The sequence below is a fragment of the Myotis yumanensis genome, unplaced genomic scaffold (assembly GCF_028538775.1).
Source record: "Myotis yumanensis isolate MYYU_CA2020_CCGP unplaced genomic scaffold, mMyoYum1.0.hap1 SCAF_13, whole genome shotgun sequence".
NCBI lineage: Eukaryota > Metazoa > Chordata > Mammalia > Chiroptera > Vespertilionidae > Myotis > Myotis yumanensis.
In genome coordinates, this window is record NW_027223764.1 from 60433903 (window position 1) to 60455899 (window position 21997).

Genomic DNA, 21997 nt, shown 5'->3' on the forward strand with positions numbered 1-21997 from the left:
GACTGAAGCCCCCAAGCCACCCTGGGATGGCCTTCCTTTCTCCCCTACTTTACTCTTCCTGGTCCCCCCCTCCTGTTCCCTGACATCACGTCTCCAAATACCCTAACTTCTCTCACCTGTGGTCCCAGGCCCTGCTTCGGGGAGAGCCACCCTAGGGTTGTGAGAGTGTTGGTGCTCAGCACACAGCGGCCACTCAGGAAATGGTGCTCTGAGGGGTATAATGATGATTATACCCCTTCGCGTTGAGCCATCTCTGCCTGGGCCTCGGAAAGAAGAGGCAGCCTGGAGCACCAGGTCCATTCAGGGTGTAACCCGTGGCTTCTCAAGGCATCCACCGCTCCCCACCACCCACACTGAGGCCGTCTCTAAAGACCCTGGGCCTGGCACCCAACCACATGAAAGCTCAGATCATAAACGTTTGCTTTGACCGAGTGCACTGTGGTCCAAGAACTAGGCAATGTGTTTTGTATTTAAGCCCTACAACAGCCCTTTGTGGCAAGAAGCACTGTCCCCTTTTTAAAGAGAAAATAGTGAGGCTCAGAGAAATGACACAACCTCCTCAAATGACTAAGCAGCAGATGTGAGATTCAAACACAGGCTCATCTGATTTCTAAAGCAGCACTCTTCTGCTGTCTGGAAAAAGAATAGCCATGCAAATAGCCAGTATCTTTCAGTCTCAGTCAAGTGCTAGAGCAGTAGTTCTCAACCTTCCTAATGCCGCGACCCTTTAATACAGTTCCTCATGTTGTGGTGACCCCCAACCATAAAATTATTTTCGTTGCTACTTCATAACTGTAATTTTGCTACTGTTACGAGTCGTAATGTAAATATCTGATATGCAGGCTGTATTGTCATTGTTACAAATTGAACATAATTAAAGAATAGTGATTAATCACAAAAACAATATGTAATTATATATGTGTTTTCCGATGGTCTTAGGCGACGCCTGTGAAAGGGTCGCGACCCACAGGTTGAGAACTGCTGTGCTACAGAATACTCTGGAAATAGTAGAAAAGCAACATGAATAAGCAGGAAGGGAGGAGAGAGAGAGAGGGGGATCTGACTTACATATTTTCAATCCTCTCCTGTTTTTACATCTAAGATGAAAGGCAGATAAAATAGTCCAAAGAGCAGAGACGATGGGAGAAACAGCTCCCAGGCTTCTGTGTTGTCCTCACAGTGGTTCTGCAGAAGTCAGCCCTGAGGCCCCTGACCTATGAGATGTTATGGGAACCCAAGTGTCAGAGGGGGAAGCATGCTCACCCACCTGAATGCAGCCCCACCCTGGCTTCTCACGAGCAACAGCAGTGAAGAGCGTAACTGGCAGGTGCCCCTTGCCCCCCACTCTGCTGGCTGCTGAGAGGCTCGGGGTGACACCGTGGAAGAATCACAGTTGCTTCTGTGGCTGGAGACATGCTGAGCCCACAGCTTCCTTTCTCATTTCATCTCATGAAGTTCAGCGAGTACTGTAAGACTTGGAGGCAGCATGTGGCATACAGCATATGCTGCGTGTTCATGTGCCATTGCTCTGTCCATAAACCTTCATTAATTATTAATGAGGCCAATGAATTTGAGATCAGATGCTTTGCACATTGACTCTTACCAAAATAATATTTTCCAACTCTCAAATTCCCAAAAGAGTCTGATTTTACCAGCAATGCTCACCTCCAGCTGCTGCTCGCAGACTCGCAGCCAGTGTGCGGAGCTCCTGGAGGGAGAGGGCAGGTATCTTCCTAGCGCTCCAGGCCCACATCTATTCACAACAGCGGGCTTTGGGCCCCAACCATGTGACATCAACAGCCAGCGGTGCCACTAAAGCAAGGCATTCTGTAGGGCTTTAGTGTAACCACTGACAGGTCTAAACATGAAAACAAGCTTTAAGAATGTTGGTTTTCTAGAAACAATAAAGTTCCATTGGCACTTCGGAAAATAGTTCCCTTATAAATACAACTATGTAATCTTTGATTTTATAATTCAGAATAACTTAATGTCATCCTCTGATGCACTGAGATCGCCTTCCTCCGGGTCCACTACGGACAGCATGGGATTCCCCAGGCAGGGGCTCAGCTGGACCGCCAGTTAGAATCGCTGTCTCAGAATCTCCTTCTGAGTCAGACTGGCTTCTGCGTCCTGGCGCTGCCCGTTTCCTTGTTGATCTTTTGTCTGAAAGATCTGTCCAGTGACGTCAGCAGGTGTTAAAGCCCCTACTATGACTGTGTTGTTGTTGATGTCTCCGTTAAAGTCCTCTAGAATTATTTTTTATACTAGAGGCCCCGGTGCACAATTTTGGGGGTACTTGACCTTGAGGCCGACAAGGTGAGGCGCCTCTATGCTGGACTGCACTCCCCCACTTTGGAGGCAACGCATCCCCGGGCACAGCTCGCTCAGACTGGACATGCCGAGAGGGTGGGCAGAGCAAAGGAAGTCTCCATATGGCCGAGGGATTGGGCCAAAACCAGCTCTCTGACATTGCCCGAGGGGTCCTAGATTGCGAGAGGGCACAGGCCAGGCCGAGGGACCCCACAGGTGCACAATCAGGGCTGGGGAGGGACGCAGGAGGTTGGCCAGCTGGGGAGGGACCGAGGGAGGGCTCCAGGGCATGTCTGGCCCATCTCGCTCAGTCCTGATCAGCCAGACCCCAGCAGCAAGCTAACCTACCGGTCGGAGCATCTTTCTCCTGATGGTCATTGCACATCATAGGAAGCAGTTGAGCGGCCTTAGCATATTACACTTTGATTAGTTGACCGGATGACTGGGTGACTGTACACTTAGCATATTAGGCTTTTATTATATAAGATATGTGGGTGCTCCTCTATTGGGTACATCTATGTTTACCTGGGTTCTGTCCTCTTGTTGGATTGATCCCTTTAGTGTTTAGGAGTGGCCTTCTGTGTCTCCTGTTACGGCATTTGCTTTGTGTCTGTTTTGTCAGAGATAAGTATTGCTACCCCGGCTTTGTTTTGTTTCCATTTGCATGGAGATTTTTTTCTTCATTTCCCTTCACTCTCAGTCTGTATGAATCTTTTGTTCTGAGGTGTGTCTTTTGTAGACAGAATAGAGTGGGTCATATTTCTTATCCATTCAGCTACCCTATGTCTTTCAATTGGAGCATTTACTCCGTTTACATTTAAGGTGGTTATTTAAGCATTGCTGCAAGAAGGAATGATGAAGACCTGTGACTACACTCAACAAGGGCTCTGAAGACGGCACTGCAAGTCTACTGTTCAATATCTCCCACACAGACAGTGAGGTGATTACTATGTTCCTCTTGGTACTTTGGCCTCGGGATCTTAGAAATGAATAGTCAGCTCATCAGCAGTAAATATCTAATACTCACAAGTTATTATTTCTGGGTCCTCCACCCTCAAACCCTCAGCAATCTTGACCTTGAGTCCTGATTTAAATTGTTCTTCATCCTGGGGTTTATTTCCTTACAGAACATCAATTTTATTTTACATTTTTTGACATCAAATCCTTATGCTTTGTGGCATTAAATAAAAAATCTATTGCCTAACAGACAGTTATATTGTTATCCCCTTGCAACGGCAGCAGATGAAATTACTTTCCACTGAACTTCTGTGTTCGTTTCAACCCTTCAAATAACTTAACATGAAGCACTTGGAACTAGACTCTGCTTTATGTTGGAAACCAAAAACATGCCTGAGTAGATTAAGGAGGTTATTGAAGAAAATCAATAAACCTGGCGATTGTTTCATTATTAAGGTTCCATTTAAAGTTCCAGATTCACTGCGGGGATGAGGGAGAGCAAAGAGCTTTCCATGTTCTGATTCACAGCCAAGGACCATCTCCACTGTGCTCTGCTGTGCTTCGTTCTCTGTGCTGCAGCTAGTTTTAAAGGGTTACGTACAATTTGGGGAAGAATGAGTGATGTCTGTCACTTTGAGACAGTTTCAGCAAACTCATCCTTTCTTATATTAGTTTCTTAAACAGCCTTGGCAACTCATATACTCTAGAAATCAGCCACCTCTCCCAATATTTCCCATGACTAATGGGTTATGCCTGATGCACGTAGAAGACGGTTAAACAGAAGCTGCTAAAGCGCATCTTCTGACGGGCAGCCCAGGTTTCTAGTAATAATGCCCTGAACAAAAGAAAACAGGGGTCTCGTGCGTGCATGGCCAGTGAAGACATAATCTAATTAACATCAGCTTTGAAAAACAGTCCAAGTAAAAGGTAAGACCTGTGACTCTCTGGGTTTGACACTCATAGAAGGGGCAAGACTGGTAACAGATTTGGCGTCTCCGCTTTAGAGGAAACAGTGTGATTCTACAGCAGCCTCAAGTTGTCGGTGCAGGAAGGTAAAGTGGAAAGCTAAGATGGCCAAAAGAATCTGAAAACAAACAGAAAAATGTCTAAAATATCAGCCATGAACAATTGGAAAGACGTGCCATAATCTTAGGTAGAAGCAGTCAATGTCACAGAGCTGTTCCTTAAGTTAATATAGAAATTCAGTGCATTAGCAATAACATATCATCAGATTGTATTCTGGAGCTATGCAAGTTAAATACGCCATATATTTGAAAAAACAAGCAAGAATAGCCAGAAAAATCCTGAAAAAGAAGAGTGCGGGCTGGTGGAGATTGTTGTAGCTAGCCCTTTTGGTTATTAAAATTAATTACAAAATTTAAAATTAAAACAATATGTATTGATACATAATAAATACATATTATGTATTTATTGCTTTAAAATTAAAACAATATGTATTGATACATAATAAATATACATACCAATGGAAAATAGAAAATCAAGAAATTGATCTAATTTTATGTGGAAACTTAGTGCACAATCAATGCAATATTTCAAATCAGTAAGAAAAAGTAATTATTTTAAAAGTGCTTTTGAACTAATTGGATAATTAATATTAGATCTATTCCTCATACCATGCTCAGTTATGTATTTGAAATGTGTCAGGTATTTAACCAAAAAAAAAAAAAGGAACTAAAAAACTGGGTGAATTCTTCCTTAAACTGAGAGAAGAAAAAACTTTCCTAACTATGACTTAAAATCCAAATGCAATAAGGAAAATTATTTATATATTTTACATTAAAATGAAAACAAACTTCAGGGCAAAAATAACCATAAGAAATTTCAAACACTGAATGGCAAATAGAGAAAAAAATTACAATTTATGTCTGAAGGGTTAATATCCTGAGTATATAAAGCTTTTATAAAAATAGAGAAGACCAAAAAGGATCTCATTTAAAAAACTGGCAAGAAACTCAAGGTTCCAGATTAGCGCAAAGAAATGTTCCTTAGACATATGAAAAGATGCTCAGTTTCACCTATTGAAAGAGACATGAAAATTAAGCTACACATATAATATTTTTTAATCAAATTGACAAATTTCCAAAAACTTTGATAACATAATTTTGAAAAGTCTACAGGGAAATGGGCATTCTTATAAATTGTTGGTGGGAATACCACATGATAAAAACCAATGTGAATGGTATCTGGCAACAGCTAGCAAAATGTCATGCATTTTTACCCTTTCCACTGTCAATCCAACTCCTAGGAGTTATCTGGATAATACACTGGCAAAGAGGAAAGAAAGAAAACTGCATAAGTTAGCTGCAGAGACACCTGATCGGGCAAATACTGGAAATTACCCAAATGCCATTAACAAGAGAGTGTCGGACGAACGAGAGTGCCCCATGCGGCGGAGGGCCTGCCGCGGCCCAGGCCCTGGCTGTTTCCATCTACTGCTCTGCTGTGCCCTCCAGGATGGATTATTGTCTAGGAATCATGCAAATAAACAACAAAAATAATGGCTGCCTCTAAACTGAGTGAAGAAACAGAAGAGCAGGTGTGAAAGAGAGAAACTATACTTCTCAGATCGGTAGCTTTGACTTTGAATTATGTAAAATTTTTACATAATTATTAAATTCTAAAATTTCTAAATATAATAAAACAAAGGAGCACAACTCTGTGGTGGTATACCACTGTAGTGGAATAACATAAAGAGAAAATATTTTTGGTAATTTTAAAACAAAGAAATTTAAATGGATGCTTAATAAGCAGAGTTATATAAAATCCTGTGGTTATGAATTGGAATGGAATTATCAATATGACCCCAAGATGAGTTTAACTTTAAAATACTTCTTAGATTTGTTCACACACACACAAAGCCTAGAAATAAAGATCAACCCAATAATAATGAACACCCTTAGTGCCCAGATTGTGGTCTGTAAATACCACTTCCCACTAAAGAAACCAGGACTTCTCGATTCCAGGTCAAGAGCCACACATGTGTATAATGCCCACACATCTCTTCTACCTGAATAACCCACCAAGGGCCTGCCACGAGACTCAGGGGTCACCCAGAATCCCCACTGGCCAAAATTAGCACACTCTGCGCATCAAAGGATATCAACAGAATGAATTTGAAATACTTCAAATATTATTAAGTCCATTAGTTCCAAGTTATATTAAAGGAAAAAATTAACTCATTCATTATTTTAGGTCAATTATCAACTAATTATTTTGATAACTGGTAAATAGGGGGAAATATCAAACACTTATTCTGCCTTTCCTATAAGAGATACATCTCTGGGTAAGCAAATGGCTGATGACGGAAAGTGTCCTCTTTATAGGAATGTTCTGCTGGGAGATGCAGAAGGAACAGTTATAAAAGAGCGTTTTGCAAGGCCCTAATGACATGCTGGGCAAGGTCCTGGGTAGCTATTACCATCATAGAAAGAGAATCAGCTTCACATGATGGGCTAGTTGACAGTTATGCACATTACCACCTTTGAATTAGTCTTGTCAAAACAATAAAGACTGAGTCTGACCAAGCCTCTAATCTAACTACACATTTACAGGAAATGCAGGAGTCACAGGAACATGTAATCAGCACAATCCAGACTTTTTATAGGACAAATGCTATCATTTCTTCAACAAATAAACTGAATGGAGGAAAAGAAGCAAGTGAGCACCTAGAGCATAAAACAAGCTATGGGCTGCAGGCCAGATCTGGCCACCACACTGTTTTTGGAACACAGCCCCTTCCATTACTTATGAATTGAGTGAGGCTGATTCTGTGCTGTGATGCCAGGGTTGCATAGTTATGTCAGAGATTATATGCCCCCAAACACTAAAGTATTTACTATCCATCCTTTAATAGAAATAGCTTTGCCAATACCTGGATTTAAAAATATTTTAAAGACATGGAAAATGATTATGCTATGTGAACCTCATTTTGATTATAATTCAAACAAAAGTTTAAAAATAAAAATAAAAGCAGTCAAATAAAAAGGAAGCAGAAAATATAGTGAAAACATATTTGAGAGGGTGTGTAACAGAAAGCGTAAAGGGTGCAGGGTACAAGCATGGAATTGAGAGATCAGGGAGCGTGTGGCAGAGCAGGGCTGCACTGAGAACAGAGTGAGACAGACCCAAGGAGAAGCCCATTAGGTTTGGGGAGCAGACACATGAGTCACCTCAATGGGAACAGTGTCAGAAAAGCCATAGAGGTAAACCCATTAGACACCCCAGGGAAATAGAATCACTATGTCAAAGCAATACTGCACCTGCATGTTTATTTCAGCATTATGTACAATAGCCAAGATATGGAGCAACCTAAGTGTGCATTGATGAGGAGATATATATATATATATATAGCATTTGCGACAGCATGGAGGAATCTTAAGGGCATTAGGGAATTATGTTAAGTGAAATAAACCAGACCAAAACAAAGACAAATGCTATATGATCGCACTTATATATGGAATCTACAAAATTTGAACTCATAGATTCAGAAACAGACTGGTGGGGCCAGAGGCCAGAGGGACATGCCTGAAGGTGGTCAGAATGCCCAGTTATAAAGGAATAGATTCTGGGGAGGCGGGCACAGCATGGGGACTAGAGTTAGCAAGGCTGTGTTGTATTTTTGAAAGTTGCTAAGAGAGTGGGTCTTAAAAGTTCTTATCACAGGAAAAAATGTATATGAGGTGATAGGTGTTAACTGAACGTAATTGTGGAAATCATTTTGCAATGTATACATAGATAAAATCATTGTCTTACATCTGAAGCTAATACAATGTTGTTTGTCAATTATGTCTCAGTAAAGCTGAGGAGGAAAAGTACTACCCCAACCTGCACAAGTACTGCCCTGGGAGAGAAGATATCAGATGACTGCTCAGCTCCAGCAGACGAGGGAGGGGGGCATCTGGCGGTTGGGAAAGAAGCGCTGAGGATGCCCAAGGATGCCCAGGGATGCCGAGGATGCCCGGGGATGCCCAGGGATGCCCAAGGATACCTGGGGATGCCGAGGATGCCCAAGGATGCCCAGGGATGCCCAAGATTACAGGGATGCCCTAGGATGCCCAAGGATGCCCAAGGATGCCCAAGGATGCCCAAGATTACAGGGATGCCCTAGGATGCCCAAGGATGCCCAAGGATGCCCGGGGATGCCGAGGATGCCCAGAGATGCCCAAGGATGCCTGAGAATGCCCAGGGATGCCCATGGATGCCCAAGATGCCCAAGGATGCCCGGGGATGTCCTAGGATGCCCAAGGATGCACAGGGATGCACAAGGATGCCCAGGAATGCCCAAGATTCCCGGGGATGCCCAAGGATGCCCAGGATGCCCAGGGATGCCCAAGGATGCCCAGGATGCCCAGGGATGTCCTAGGATGCCCAAGGATGCCCAAGATGCCCAGGGATGCCCAAGGATGCCTGAGAATGCCCAGGGATGTCCTAGGATGCCCAGGAATGCCCAAGATGCCCAGGGATGCCCAAGGATGCCTGAGAATGCCCAGGGATGTCCTAGTATGCCCAGGAATGCCCAAGGATGCCCAAGATGCCCAGGGATGCCCTAGGATCCCCAAGGATGCCCAAGATGCCCAGAGATGCCTGTGGATGCCCAAGATGCCCAAGGATGCCCGGGGATGTCCTAGGATGCCCAAGGATGCACAAGGATGCCCTGGAATGCCCAAGATGCCCGGGGATGCCCAAGGATGCCCAAGATGCCCAAGGATGCCCAAGGATGCCCAGGGATGCCCAAGGATACCTGAGGATGCCCGGGGATGCCTGTGGATGCCTGAGTTTGCCTGAGAATGCTAGAGAGGTGAGGAGCAGACCGACAGTGAATGTTTCAGGTCCTGAAGTAGAAGTGGAATGTCTCTGCCAGTAAAATTAATTTAAAAAAAATTTTAAATGCCCTGGCAGGTTTGGCTCAGTGGATAGAGCATGGGACTGAGGACTGAAGGGTCCTGGGTTCGATTCTTGTCAAGGGCACATGCCTGGGTTGTGGGCCCAATCCCCAGTGGGGGGCATGCAGGAGTCAGCCGATCAATGATGCTCTCTCATCATTGATGGTTCTATCTCTCTCTCCCTCTCCCTTTCTCTCTGAAATCAATAAAAATATATTTTTAAAAAAAACTTTAGAGTTTCAATCTTTTAAAAAATATATATTTTATATATTTATTTTTAGAGAGAAAGAGAGGAAAGGAGAGGGAAAGAGAGATAAAAACATCAACAATGAGAGAGAACCATCACCAATCAGCTATCTCCTGCACGACCCCTCCCACTGGGGATTGAACCCACAACCCGGGCATGTGCCTTGACTAGGAATCAAACCAGTGGCCTCTTAGTTCCTGGCTCGATGCTCAACCACTAAGCTACACCAGCTGGGCTGAATTTCAATCTTTTTTTATCACTTTGGGTATCAAAAACAAGCAAAAGTATCTTTGGTGGACAAAGGCAGCTAGTACCTAGCACAGAAGTTGTGCACATTGTGTTGGTAAATTTGAATTGAAAACCTAGAAACTGCTTATGTCTGCCCACCTCAGAAAATAAACATTCTGTTCATCACCACTTGGACAAAGGCCTGGCACCATGAGAGAAGCCTCAGTTAAACCTTAGGACTCCAGAGTCCAGAAAGGCCATGCTAATGGCCAGCTCCTCTTCCCTGGGGCATCTGGCCTTCTCTCCAGACACCAGGGAGCCAGGGTGTTTGCAGGCCAGCTAGAGCCAGGAGCCCTGGCCAGGGAGCTGGATAGAAAGCATTTGCACCTGAAGGCTCTGCTTCGCTGACTGCTCCCCTCCCCCTCCAGAAGCCTTTGATGGGCTTCTTTCTGTCAGCAGCACAATATCACTTTCTCTCATTAACTCTGCTGGGTCCTTTGGGCTTTTTTCCTAAGAAGGAAAATTATGTTTAATTCAGAAGGGCTATCATTACCTTGATGAGTGGAAAACAGCTCTAAGCTGCAGGCCTGAGGAGCAGTAATAAAATCAGCGTGATTGCACCCTCCTGGCAAAGCCCAGTTCACCTCCTTCCTACAGATAGTCCCCTCGGGGTCAGAGGGATTGGGGTAGAAGCATGAGGTAGGGAAGCTTAATGGCAGTAAAGCTTAATGACAACAAAGGCAGCAGCTTCCAGACCAAGGTTTTGCCTGAGCTATAAGGCAGAGCTATTAAAACAATTGGTTTTCCTCTGTAGTAGATATACTGCCTGTGGAGCAAAGTGGTGTCCCAGAGCTGGGTTCAAGTTCAGACTATAGCCACATACCGGCAAACAAGGTTTTAACTTCATTGATTCCCACAACAATTAATTGTTTTAAGAATATATTTTTCTTTACCTTTATCACTGACACTATTACAGATGTCCCCATTCTCTATCCCTTTGCCTCTCTCGACCCAGCCCCTGCTCCCCTCTGGCCATCACCACACTGTTGTCTGTGTTCATGGGTTACACATATATGTTTTAAGAATATATTGATAATATGAGAGGCCCAGTGCATGAAATTTGTGCACGGGTCGGGGGGGTGGTCCCTCAGCCCATCCTGCCCCCTCTCACAGTCTGGGAGCCCTCAGGGGATGTCCTATTGATGGCTTAGGCCCGCTCCCCACAGGCCTAAGCCGCAGTCTGGCCTCCCTCTGCAGGAGGCAACCTGGCTAATCAGGGGAAGGTGCCGCCCCCATCACCCCACTGCTGCTGCCACTGCCAGCTGCCACAGCCTCCAAAGTGTTTTCACCAACACAGACTCCAGTCCCTTCACCATGAAAAAATGACAACTTTCTTTAAGCATTTTCAAGATGTGTCTTTCATAGGATATGACATTTCTTTATTATTATTTTTTTATCCTCACCTGAGGATATTTTTCCATTGATTTTTAGAGAGCATGGAAGAGAGAGGGAAAGACAGAGAGAAACATCAATGTGAGAGGGACACTGTGATTGGCTGCCTCCTGCATGAGCCCTGACCAGGGCCCCAGCCAGGGAGGAGCCTGCAACCTAGGTACATGCCCTTGATCAGAATTGAACCCAGGCCCTGCAGTCTGCAGGCCGAGGCTCTATCTACTGAGCCAAACCGGCTAGGGCAGGATATGACATTTCTTAGCCCCTCCAGCAGTGGACCTTTGTTTTTTCCTCCAGGAGTGAGGTGGAAAAACCCTAGATCACCTTCTTGGATTCTTATTAAGCAAGTTACCAAGGACACTGCAATGTGGCATACAGGGAGCTTAGCCAATGAGTGGTCAGAAAAGGTGTTTCCTCTGCAGCTCACATGCAGAGGTGGGACTGCCCTCGGCCGCCAGTGGGCCCTCCCTCTCTCCCTCTCCCTCTCCTCTCTCTCTCCTTCTCCTTCTCCTTCTCCCTCTTTTTCTCCTTCTCCCTCTCCCTCTGGTCCACTCTCTCTAAAAAGCAGTGAAAAAATATCCTCTGGTGAATATTAAAAAACAAAACAAAACACAGGATAACAGGCCTCCTCTTGGAGATGCTGAATATGTAGGCCTGAAAGAGACAATTCTTGGCTCTGTGGAGATCCCTACATGAATTTTATTAACAATATTTGGAAAATTAGCCTAAGCCGCACCAATGATGCAAGTTTGTGCTTTTCTGTGTTCCAGGGAAGAATCAAATGATCTTTTGTTTTATTGTGTCAAAACAAAATTTTGCATGTTTTAATACATAATTCTTTTTTTGTGATTAATCACTATGCTTTAATTATGTTCAATTTGTAACAATGAAAATACATCCTGCATATCAGATATTTACATTATGATTCATAACAGTAGCAAAATTACAGTTATGAAGAAGCAACGAAAATATTAAATACATAATTCTTATTCAAATACATAATGACAGATGCAAAAGTTCTGTTTAACTCAGTGAAGGGACTGGCAGGATGATAATGCTGTTCAAAGGAGATTGCCAAAGATGAAAGCCTGAAGTAAAACTGCTAAATTAGATACAATCTGGCTAATGTCCTAGGGGACAATAAAACCATCACTTGTTGAATTGGTTTGTCTTCTAGACAGAAGTTACATCTTTAAAAGTCTAAAAATTCTTTTCATCTTCTCACTTTGCTGATCATTAAATGTAACTTTCCAGGGTTGTAAAATGTCAAAATATATGGAACTTATTTAATTGTAAATAGTGTGTCAGAGTTATGTGTTTCACAGAAAAGGAAATGATCCTCTGTGGGCCTCTAATGCCCCAATGATACTGAGAGGACTTGCTGTCAACCTTTTACTCCAGGCCTGTGATTGGCCTTGGAGGCTGCGGGTGGGACTGCCCTTTTCTCTCCCAGCCTGCGCTCAGCCACAGAGGCTGCGGGCCAGCCCTGTGTCCCTGTCCTCTCTGCTCCGGCTTCGGGGGGCTGGCCCGAGCTGTAGTGTGGCAGCTCAGGCCGGCCCCATGTCCCTGTCTGTGTCCGCTCCTGCTCCGGGGGCCAGCCCAAGCCGCTGTGCAGCAGCTAGGCCGGCCCCCCTGTCTCTGTCTCCATCTCCACTCAGCGTCCCAGCCTAATTTGCATATTACCTCTTTATATATATATAGATGTGTCCCTATTTCATAGCAGTGTAATTCACAATAGCTAAGATCTGGAAGCAGCCCAAGTGCCCATCAGTAGATGAGTGAATAAAAAAGCTGTGGTACATTTACACAATGGAATACTGTGCAGCTATAAAAAAGAAAGAACTCTTACCATTTGCAACAGCATGGAGGTACCTGGAGAGTATTATGCTGAGCGAAATAAGCCAGTCAGAGAAAGATAAATATCACATGATCTCACTCATATGTAGAATCTAATGAGCCAAATAAACTGATGAACAAAACAGGACCAGAGACAGAAGCATGAACAGACTGTTGAACCTCAGAGGGAAGGCAAGGGAGGGTGGGTGGGAAGAGATCAACCAATGAACTTGTATGCATACATGCATCACCCATGGACACAGACAATGTGGAATCTAATGATCAAAATAAAGTAACAAAGTGGAGACAGAGAACAGACTGACAGCTGTCAGAGCGGAGCGGGTGGGGCTGGGGGAGAAGGGTGAAAGTATTAAGCAAAGAAAAGCAAAGACTCGTGGACACGGACAACAGTGTGGTGATTGCCAGAGAGGGGGGGCGGGGAATGTGGAAGAGGGTTACGGGGGGACAAACGATGATGGAAGGAGACGTGACTGGTGGTGGTAAGCACACAATACAATATACAGATGACGTATTGTAAAACTGTATACTTGAAACCTATATAATTTTATCAACCAAAGTCACCTCCATCAAATCAATAAAAATAAAAAAATTTAAAAAAACAAAATAGAGACAGACTCATAGATAGAAAGTAGGGTGACAATGAGCCCCCCCAAAAAGGAGAAGAAACAATGCTCATGAACAGGAAAAACAGCATGGGGGTTGCTGAGGGGGAGGACTGGGAGGGGGAGGGTAGAGGGAATAAATGGTGAGGGACAGAGAGGAGGCTGAGGTGGTGAACACACAATGTAGTGCACAGGTGATGCGTTGTAGAGTTGTGCACCTGAAACCTGTATGTATAATTTTGTTAACCAGTTTCACCCAAAAAAATTCATTAAAAAGGAAAAAAGCAATGAAGACAATACCTGGAAGGCAAGGTGACTACTTTACTCGACAGTCATGAAGGGATCTGCGTGGAAGTAACGTCACGCTAAGGTCTGAAGGGCGGGCAGCCAGCCATGCGTGGCCCACATGCAGGACGCAGGCTGTGGCTGGAGAGCAGTGACCTGGAGGCAGTGCGAGAAGAGGCAGGGAGGCCCTCATCACGCGCGCTGAAGGGCTTTGCGTCTGCTGACAGAAATCACTGAAAACTTTAGGGGGAGGAGGGGGTGACGCAATATCGTTTATGTTTTTAAAGGTTACGCAGGCCATGGTGTGAGGAGTTAAGAGGGACGAAGAACCTAGGAAAGTGCAGCCAGTGAAAAGCTGCACCACAGTCCCCCCCTGGTGTTTGCACCCACTGCCGGCGCCGGCCCCACTCACAACTGCTGCCAGCGCCTGGCATCGATCCCAACCACTCAGCGCCATCAGCGGGTATGAATGGCGCTGCTGGCCCTGCTCGCCCCTCAAGGCTTCTCCACCTCCCCCTGCTCCTGGGGGGTGATTGGGGCAGCAGCTGCTGTCAGACAGGGGACCAGAGACCGTGGCGGGAGGGGCCGGCCGAGACCCGCCCCTGTGCCCACCGCAGCCTCGTGGCCCACAGTTCTTTTCAAGGTGCACAAATTCATGCACTGGGCCCCTCGTGGTTACATAAGAGCATCTCCGGGACCCATTAATGCCTCTGATGTTAGAACAATCTTCAATCATTCAGTAAAGTTCTCACTGTTACTTAGAATGGCCAGTCGTTTTTGTTTGTTTGCCTGCTGTTTTGTTTGACTTTCTTAGGAGTTTTTAATACCTAAGAATATACTAGACTGATTCATTCATTTCAAATATTTTATTATCACATATTTAATATAGTTAAGTAATGTGTTATTTGTAAGATATAAAATATAACGCTGAAACACCTATGAACTCACCACCTGATTTAAGATATAAACTATTTCAATGTTCTGCGTGAAAATCTGAAATTATGTCCTTTCTCCCACCTAAAGGTAACCACATTCCTGAATTTTTTATTTATCACTCCTTCACTTTCCTATACAGCTTTAACACATATGCATTTATCCTAATATTCCCTTTGTTCTTATTCACTGTATGTTTTTAATTTATAAAAGTTGTATTCTTCAAAATGAGTTCTTCCGAATCTTTTTTTTTGTAGAGGAGATTCATCTCTGTGATAATGTATTTCTCCCTCTTGTACAATTACAGCAATTACAGAATCGTAGTCTATCTTCATATGAACTAGTTCTCCACTGTGTGCAGTTTAGGGGTACCCCAAACAGTGCAGCCACTCAGCACCCCTGCTCAGGCTCCCCCGCCCAAGCACGAGAGCCTGCCTGCACTGGGGGGGCGGGGGGGGGGGCAGGCAGCGACATGGGAAGGCCCGCCCAGCCCACTGGTGAATGCCAAGCTGTTTCCAAAGTGCTTTTACCACATCAGCCTCCCTCCAACAGTTTGTAAGAATTGGCATTGCTCCACATTCTTACCAACTCTTTGTGTTATGTGACAGTCAGTTTTGCCGTTCTGGGAGATACACATTATCTTACATTAATATGTCACCTTGATATTAATGAGTTTGGGTGTCTTCTCATATGTTGATTGCTGTTTGCGTTTCCTCTTCTGTACTATGTGTCCCTTGTTCATTGTTTTACTCTGTGTACTTCTCTGTCTGATTCTGATTGAGTTTGAGGAGTTCTTTGTCCATTTTGGATACCAATAGCTTGTTACTTATATCAATGGAAAATCCCTTCTCCCAGGTTATAACTAGTATTTCCGCCTTCTCTCAGGTCTGAGGGGGAGGTCTCATAATTTTACTGTAGTCAAGTCAATCAAGTTTATAGGTTGTGCTTTTTGTGTCTTGATTAAGATAACCTTTTCTTCCTTAAAGTCATAGAAACATTTTGTTACATTTTTCACTCGAAATTTTTAAAGTATTATCTGATTACAGTATTTAATGCACCTAGAATTTATTTTTGTGAACTATATAAGATGTTAATCTAATTTCATTTTTTATGTATGTAATTGCCTATGCCAACACAATTGTCTAGTTTTCTTTTATAAAAGTCTGCAGTGCTGGCTCCATCCTAGTTCAAGTGTTTCTGTTTCTGGCCTCAGTTGTCTATTGTTGTAGTTGTCTATCCCTCGACTGATAATCCTCACAGTTTGATGACAAGTCATGAAACCCATGGGGGCATGTGTTGTTGTTTTCTCACGAGGGCATTTTTCATCTACTCCTTTTCTCCTTGAATTGTGTTTTGTTCTACTTGACATTGTTCCCTTAATAAATTTTATAATCAGCTGGTTAGGTTCCAAGAAAAACTCTGTTGGGATTATTGTTCAAATTAAAAAAGATCTATAGGTTTTTGTGGGGGTTTTTTTTGGGGGGGCGGGGGTACTGACATTTTAAAATGATTGAATCTCCTGAACAAAGACTTTTTCTAAAAAGACATGCAAATGGCCAGCAGATATTTAAAGATGCTCAACTTCACAAGCTATAAGAAAAACGCAAACCAAAATGAAACACCACCTCACACCTGTTAGAATGCCTGTTATCAACAAGACAAGTAACAACAAGTGTTGGAGAGGTTGTGAAGAAAAAAGAAGCCTTATTCACTGCTGGTGGGAATATAAACTGGTATAGCCAATAAAAAAAATAATAAAAAAATAATTTAAAAAAAAAACACAGTACAGAGTTTCCTCCAAAAATTAAGACTAGAGTTACCATCTGACCTAGCAAACCCTCTTCTGGGTACTTACCCGAAAAATTCATAAACATTTATTTATAAAGATATATGCACCCCTATGTTCATTGTGGCGTTACTCACAGTGGCCAAAACATGAAAACAGCTCAAGTGTCCTGTGATAGAGGACTGGATAAAGAAGATGTGGTGCATATCTACAATGGAATACTACTCAGCCATAAGAAAAAATGAAATACTGCCATTTGTGACAACATGAATGGATCTTGAGAATATCATAGTAAGGGAAATAAATCAGTCAAAAATGTCAAGAGCCATATGATTTCACTCACATGTGGGATATAAAACTGAAATCAGCAAGTGAGCAAACAAAAACTCCCAGACACAGACAACAGCACAGTGGCTACCACGAGAGGAGATGAGGAGAGGTAGTAAAGGGCATCGAATCCGTGGTGATGGAAGAAGATTTGGCTTGGGTGGTGAGTACACAGTGCAATATACGATGCTATATTATAGAATGATATACTTGAAACCAATATAATTTATTAAGAAGAATCACCCCAATACATTTAACAAAAATTAAAAAAAGAAGATAATAAAAAATTGAGTCTCCCTTTCAATGAACTCAGTATATCTCTCCATCAATTTAAAAATTATTTAAAATCATAAAATTTTATAATTTTTAATAGAATTCTTGTGTATTTTTTATTAAATATATTCTTTGGTCCATTACATTTTTTGTAGTTCTTGCTAAATTTATCTTTTAAAATAATAAAATTTGCTCTTCTTTGTTTCTGGCGCATAAAAATACAATTAATTTTTGAACATAGAATTTATGTGTTATAAAATTTCAAATCACTCTTATCCTATATAATAAAAGGCTAATATGCAAATCGATTGAACAGCGGAACAACAAGTCACTATGATGTGCACTGACCACCAGGGAGCAGACGCTCAATGCAGGAGCTGTCCCCTGGTGGTCAGTGTGCCAAAAGCCAGGTTCAGCAGCAGCACTAAGGATGTCAGACTGACGGCCCCCAAGGGCTCCCAGACTGCGAGAGAGCATAGGCAGGGCTGAAGGACAACCCCCCCCCCCCCGGGGGCACAAAGGTTGTGCACCAGGCCTCTAGTTATTTATAAATACTTGCCTGTGCAATGTTCAAGGCTAGCCATATTTATATTCATACTAGAGGCCTGGTGCATGAAATTTGTGCATGGGAGGGGGTGGGTCCCTCAGCCCAGCCTGCACCCTCTCTCAATCTGGGACCTTTCGGGGGATGTCTGACTGCTTGTTTAGGTCCGATCCCACAGACATCCCTCTCGCAATCTGGGACTGCTGGTTCCTAACCGCTTGCCTGCCTGCCTGATTTCGCCCCTAAAACTCAAGCTTCTTCTTTTTTTATTTTTAATATTTATAATTCTTCTTTATTTTTTATTTTAAAATTCAAGCTTCTTGAGAACATGAGGTGTTTAACATTATTCCATATTCCTTACAGAGAGCTAAGCATTGTAAACACAGCAAACACTTAATACTTATGGGCTTCTATACAAACACTTTCCAACCAGGTGTGTTTTAATAGGCCATCTCCAAAAACTTGAACTGGAAAACCTAAAAGTAGAGTGTTCAGATGTCAGGTATCAGGTGTATTAGCAGGATTTCTATGCCAATTAAACTCTAATTCTCAGCTCTCAACAGTCTGGACAAACTGCCCTTCACTGTCTCCAAAGTTTTTTTGTTGTTTTTTTTTTTTTTTGTGTGTGTGTGTGTGATTCCAAAATAGAGATTTATTTACTAAGAATTATTTAGTGTTTGCATAAAAATCACCAATTATTCTTCATTGGGTTTTTAACACACATGAATTCTTTTGGGGTCCCTCTATCACCCCAACACTTTCAAAATACAGCTCTTGTGAGTGCCAGGAGGGACAGTTACGGCAGCGAGGTGTTTCCTTGGGTCTCGGCATCGGGAGGGTTGTGGCCTCCCCTCTGAGAGAACACACGTGATGGGTAGTTTCTCAGGTGGGGTAGGCTGTGCCTGAAGGAAACACTTATGCAGAAGAATGCCAACTCAGTCATCTGGGTCCGTTCCTCAGACCTGATAGCTTTGAAATACAGTCCCCTTGGTCAAGGTCACCAAAGCCTTGCTGGTTGTTTTCAACTATAAAAAACTGTCTAGAAAAAGACAGTAGAAAGAGTGGGGTCTCTACTGACAGCGCTGTGACACTGGGCTGTGCAACCACAGGAGAGCACACAGCAGTCTGCTTTAAAAAAAATCCTGTATAATTTCAAACCAGACTCCTTGTGGTTCTTACATGGCCCAAAACATCACTGCACCAGATCCTCATTTTTAAAATGACAGGGCTCCCCCAGGGTCACGCACCACGTGGGGACCGGGGACAGAAAACCCTAGGACTTGACTTATTAGCAACATTCACTGATTTTCATCACACTGAAATGAAGGCAGTCGGTCTGTGCTGCTGTGAAATTAAAGGTGATGCAGAAGAGGGTGGTTATTTATTGCTCTGTTAGGATATACCCCAAAAATGACTTTTCAGAAACCAGGGCTGCCCCCTGCAACCCCCGCCAGACTTTGGGCCACTCTGGGGGATGCAGGCCAAGGCGGCCTGCCACCTTGCTTCACAGTGATTCTGGCTTGTCTGTTTCTGGGAGTGCCGGCCGGGGGCACGCCTACACCTTGTAGTTGAGCTCAGCATTCATCTTGGTGTACATCTCGTAGATGACGTCAATGGTGGCCGTGTAGTTGGCCAGGAACAGGCAGACCTTCTCCAGGCACTCCTCCTCCATCACATTCTGGCCCTTGGAGAGCGCTTTTAGGAAGTCAGACTTGTAGGGCGTGGCACACAGTGCTGCCTGGAAGATCTTCTGCATGATCCAGCCGTGGTACTTCTTGAGCGCCATCTCCTAGGCCTTGGTGGCATTGACACAGATGAGGTTGGGGTGGCTCTCATCCCGACCCCATCGCAGATGCTCTGCAGGAAGACCTAGGTGAAGCGGAGGCCCCTTTTCAGCCACATCAGTGCCAGCATGGCCCCCACTTTGGGCCACTCTGCCCCATACATTTCCTTCTTTGCCTCCAGGTTGTTCTGCAGGGTCCGGAACTTGGCCAGGTTGGTGTTGTACACAGCTTTGATTTTCGTGATGTTACCACTTATGTCTGCCTTGATAGGCATAACACTGGGGACCCAAGGCAATCGAAGAAGGGTGGCAGGTGGGACACTGCCTCCAGGAAGGGCCCGGTCTCGATCTGCTTGTCTGCAGGCAGTGGCTTCAGCAGGTGCTCGGCCAGCAGCTCCATTTCAGGGTCAAGGCTGGCGGTGATGCCGTTTTCTAATCAAATCTTCCTCTTTCTTCCCCAGCATACTCCAAACCTACTCTGGACGGACCACCTAGCCTACCATCAGGACCATGTTCTGCCTGTTCACCAGTCCCCAGTTCTGCCCCACCACTGCCACTGATCAATTGGAGCCTGAGGGCCGGGGAGGAGGGACCAAGACGTCTGCCTTCCACCTGATCACCAGTCCCACTCACCCCAGTTCCCCTGTTAGCCATCCCCTAATGATTCGGAGCCTGTGGGCCGGGGGGATGGACTGAGAGGTCTGTCTTCCACTCACCAGTTGCCACTGCCACTGATTGATCAGAGTCTGAGGACCGGGAGGAGGGACCAAGAGGTCTGTCTTCCACCCACTCGCCAGTCCCCATGGCACCACTCACCCCTGCTCCCCTGTTAGCCATCCCCTGATCAATCTGAGCCTGAGGGCCGGGGTGATTGGACCAAGAGGTGCTCAATGCACCTCTTAGTGACCAGTCATTTGGTCGTCATGGTTGTTATGGACACTGGCTTTTTATATATATAGTTATATATATAACTATATATATATATATATATCATCCTATATAATAAAAGGCTAATATGCAAATTGCTCCCTTGGGAGTTCAACCAACCAGGAGTTTGACTGCTCACTATGATGTTTGCTGACAACCAGGGAGTGGTGTGCAACAAAGGAAGAGCCCGGCCAGCAGTCGGCAGCCAGGGAAGGAATGCCCCTCCTGGCTGCCAGCAGCTAGGGGAAGGAAGGCCCCAATCGGCCCTGATCTCCAGCCAGGCCTACGGACCCTACCCATGCATGAACTTTGTGCACCGGGCCTCTAGTACATAAATAACAGATTTCTACTACTTTTATAATTTTTTATTTTTTTCTTATCTGACAGCTCTTGCTAGGACTTTCAGTACAAGTTTAAACCTACTTCTATTGCTTCTGACAAATGGTTCTTGACTTAAACTACTGAATACATTATATGCAGTAAATTGTTCATAGATACCCTTTATCAGATTCAGGAAGTTTCTATTACCAGTATTTTCTAGTTTGGGGGGAATTTGTATTACTGAATGCGCACTGACACTGTGGATGTCTGTATGTATTCATGTAGTTTTATCCTTTATTTCTTTAATGTGATGAAATACAGTAATAATGTTCTAATGTTAAATCACCCAAGTTTTCCATAGGTAGTTCCTACTAAACATGATACATTATATTTTTATATACTATGGTTTCATTTAACAAATATCTGAAGATTTTTCCTTCTATGTTTATGAGTGAGATTGGCCTATGACTTTCTTTTCTGTGCTGTCCTCATGGGATTTTATTATTATTATAAATAAAGATTATATTATGTAGTAGAATATACATACTATTAGAATTATGCATTACTTGAGTGTTCATTCTAATTCAAATGTAAAATTTCTTTGGCCTTTTTTCTTATTCTCATTGTTTTTCTGTCTTCTGAACAGGGGAATATTTTAGTGATTAGCTTAATTTTGTTGGTTTTCATTTTTTCTTAATTTTGATAAATTGTACTTTCTGGTAATCTTGTTTTGATTTTCAAATTTATAGAGAAGTCCATTTATGTATTTTATTTTTTCTACATTTAGGCATGCTCTCTTTAATTTTTAATAATGCTTTTTTTGCTCTTTTTTTTAAATCTTTCTAAATATTTTTAAGTGATCTTTTTAAAGAGCCAACTTTGCATTTGCATTATATTTCCTTTTCTCTGTTCTTTTTGTTCTTAGTCTGTTACTCACTTTTAAATTTCTTAAGTTATAGTCTTAGTTTACAGATTTTCTTTCCTCCTAAGATGAGCTGGAATCACCACTTCTCTTCATCCCACAAATGTCAATATTTAGTAGTTTTATTTTTTTATTCTAAGCATTTCCTAATATTCATTATGATTTTATCTTTGTTTTGAAGTATATTTCTAATTTCTGAACATGTGGAGTTTTTTAATAAAAATGTTTTTGTTGTTGAAACACAATATAATTGTATTGTTCATATGAATATGGTGTGCATACCTGTTGAGACATGATCAATATCTTAGTATGTGGACAGTTCAGGTATCACACATGTGTT

The 21997-nt window shown here is 43.3% G+C and overlaps 1 pseudogene; it reads right to left on the reverse strand.

The window, feature by feature from the left end:
* Positions 1-19259: 19259 nt before the first annotated feature.
* LOC139021617 (glycolipid transfer protein-like) lies at positions 19260-19887 on the reverse strand (annotated as a pseudogene).
* Positions 19888-21997: the final 2110 nt, after the last annotated feature.